The following is a 3,565-nucleotide window of genomic DNA, read 5'->3' as shown; positions in this document are numbered from 1 at the left end:
TATGGACTCCTGCCCAGCGTGATGCGTTCGCTGCTCATTGCAGATGCCTCAGCCCAGCAATCACGCGTCTCTACATTGTTTTGTTCCCGGCGCTGTAATCCCAGCCTCTAGCAGGAGGCAGAGCCTGTCAGCCCTGCAGCTCCCAACACCGGCTGCACTAACAGGGTAACCTAACTCAGGCTGGGAAACCTACAGGCAACCCCAAAAACAAGCCCATTTTGCACACAATGCAGGCAGCAGCTTCTGGCTGCGTCCATATTGGTGTGACAGATCCTCACCGTTCCCTTACTCACTAAGAAACCCAACCCCAGAGCTGTGTCCTGCAGTCCTGCTGACCCCAAATCCCGCTGATCCCAGCGCCAGACGTGCACCCGAGGCTGCCCCGCGGGGTCCCCCCAGTGCTGTCCCCTCGCTGTGGGCAGAGACAGGGCTGGGACCCAGCTGCTGCACGTCCAGCCTCGCTCCTGAGGACACCAAGCCCGAATTGGAAGGCGTTCAAGGCATATCAGTGTTTGCCCGTCCAAAAAAACAAGCGTGACACATCCTCAGGAATAGAGGTGGCAGCCCCGTCACCTGTCAGGCTGAGGGGAATCCCAGGAGCTGCTGTGCTAGCTACAGTGTAAATAAAAATAGAAGGGAAAAAGGAAGTCCTCTCATTGGCAAGCTGTGACAACACGGTTGTCTGCACTCTGAGCAACTTTTATTTATTTAAGCTAAAAGGATTTTTTTTTTTTTAATTTAAGCTAATGCAGTCGGTTTAAAGCTATATTTTAGTTGCTAATGAGCCAAGATGCGCTCTACTGCAATTTAAATAAGTCCTAGCCACAAAGCCAGACAGCCCTGGGTGAGAGCGAGCCCTGGCTTCGTACACCCAGCCCAGCCCAGCCCAGGACAGGGCTTTGGGCTTCCCCTTCTGCCAGACCTGACCTGGGGAGAGAAGCACTTCAAAAGGGGGAAGCTGCCGGTGCAGCGACCGGAGAGATCCCAAACTGATGCGTAGGAAATCTGCTTTTTACAGCACTCCCACCCCAAACGCAGTTAAGGGCACCCTTTGATGTGCACATCGCCCTCACCGGGGCACTACCTGCCACCTCTCAGCGCGCCGAGATGCAATCTTCATCTCCAAGATACAAAATTAAAGTCACTTCATCACGGTCAGACAGAAAGCCTCGGGCAGGGCGAGGAAGCCAACCGGGGCTCACATCCCATGCTTATGCCCTGATCCCCAGCTCATCGAGGCCGTGAAAAACCAGCCTGCAACTGCAGAACAGGTCAAACCCGACAGCTTTTGGAGAGCAGCACCACGGCTTCCCTGCCTGTGCGCCACGGGCCGGGCTGAGCCCACACGGGCGCGGTTGCAGCTCCTCCGCAGTGGCTTTTGTCCCCCAGCGGGGTGTCCCTGTCACCCGGGGGGTCCCTGCTGCGTGGCACCACGTCCTGCCCAGCCCAGGCACTGGCCGGGAGGGATCTGGCTCAGAGCACGCCTCGGCACCTGGCTTTGCAAATTGCCCATCTGCCTCGCGCTCCCCGGCTACGGGGAGCAGGAGCCTTAAGCTACTCCTCTGCCTTTCCATCGCAAGGAGATGGTTTTCTTTTCTAGGTCACGGAACAGATCGGTGGCACTGCAGGGTCAGGGCAAGGAGAAAAGAAAAAAAAAAACACCAAGCCAAGCTCAGAGCCCAGCGATCAGAGCCGCAGCGGGGCCGGCCACACCTCGGGCTCCCCACTGCAGCTTCGGGACCGGGGGCTTCTCTCCCTGCGCCCCCTTCCACACCTCTCTCCTGCTCCCACCAGCCTGGGGCTGGCCCAAACCCTGCTGGACCCGGGGAGCCACCAGCATCGCTCCGGGCCAGCCCTTCCCCTGCCTGCGCCCTTTGCTCCCGCTCCTTGCACGAAAGGGGCATTTTCCTCGCCCTCGGCGGCTGGCAGGAGCTAAGTGCAGCGGGTGAGGACTTCAGCCTGTCTCAGGAGCCCAGAGATTAACCCTCAGCAAGAGGGCTGCGCTGTGCCTCCCAGCAAACAGGCAGGGGGATGAGGGAGGACCCCAGCGCCGGGACAAACCCACAATGTTTTCCACCTTCACCCTCCGGCAGCCTGGATCAAGAGCTGGGGCTCGATACGCTTTGAAGAAGATTAAGGGTGTGCTCAGGCCAAGCAGAGCGCATCTTCTCCAGCAGCCCCCCCAGCAGGAGCAGCCCCCTACCAGCGCCCGAGCCCTCTCCCCAGTTCACAAGGCAAGGCGAGAGCACAAACAGCGAGATTAAGCCTGTTAGAGGAGGCGAGTGGTGTAATCCCCAGGCACATCTGCACGGCTCAGGATGGGGACATGCGGTGGGGGCTCCTCCTCACCCAGCAGCCCAGCAAAACTCTGCGCCTCCAGGGACAAACCCCATGGCTGCAGCAGCTTCAGCCCCCCCCCAGCACACAGGGGGCTCACCAACAGCAGATCCTCCCTCAATCGCTTAAGTGCTTTAAGGAGAAGTAAAACCCGAAGCGTTGAGCACCAAGGACCACACATGGCTCACTCACCGGCCCCAGGAGAGCACCACAGCAGCGCAGCACGTGGATTGCAGGGCACCAAAACCACCCCACACCGCTGAGGCTCAGCCACAGCCCTGCTTTCCAAGAGCCCATTCCCACCGCACCGCTGGTACAAATCAATTACTTAATCACCAGCTGAGGGATCCCAATCAGCACCCACTAATTACCCTAATGAAGCGAGCCTGCTCCTTGCCAGCCCACTGATCCAGCAGGCTGCAGAGAGGAGCCTTCCCTCCCCAGCCTGGGCTTTGCCACCCGCACGGCCCCATGCAGAAAAGGATTTGGGATGGATGGATGCGGGCCAGGAGCCGGCTGCCATCCCAGTACAGCCCCTGCCTCCCCTGGGAGCTCACCCAGCACCAGCAGCCAGGCTTGCTGTGCGCAATTCCATGCAGCTTATATAAATCAGGGGGCTGTAAGTGAATATAAAGGTGTATTTCGTGCTGGCCACTACCCAGGGGTGGATTTGGAGCTCTGGCAGAGCAGGAGGGATGTGATGGAAAAGATTCCCCTTGCTGGAGGCAGCTCTGGTCCCCCCGAGCCCAATCCCAACCCCAAGAGGCGCACAGCATCCTGCAGGGCTGCGCACCGAATCTGGGGCACATCGCATGGAAAAGGCCCCCCCAAAACCCCAGGAGCCACACAGAGAAGCTGCACTCACTCCGGTAACCACCGACCCCCTAGCAGGGATGCCAAGAAGCCCTCTCATACACGAGCTACACTTTTTTTTTGTTTGTTTTTGTGAGGTCTGTTTGTATTTAATTATCAAATTGCAAAGTATTTACAACAACATCAGAGTCCCGAAGCATCTCCGCCCCCCACCACCCACAAAGCTGGACATTTTCAGGTTTTTCCAAAGTTTTATTATTATCCAAAAAAAAAAAAAAAAAAAAAAAAAAAAGCTAAATATTTTACTTTGACACTGAAAAAGGCAGGTGGGGAGGAGGGGGAGCTGGGGAGAGAGAACCAGAGCCACACGTTCTCTGCATAGTCGTCTGGAGATCTTACAAAAATGCTGTTTAAA

This window comes from Anas acuta, chromosome 16 (genome assembly GCF_963932015.1).
Source record: "Anas acuta chromosome 16, bAnaAcu1.1, whole genome shotgun sequence".
NCBI lineage: Eukaryota > Metazoa > Chordata > Aves > Anseriformes > Anatidae > Anas > Anas acuta.
This window is presented reverse-complemented; position numbering follows the sequence as displayed.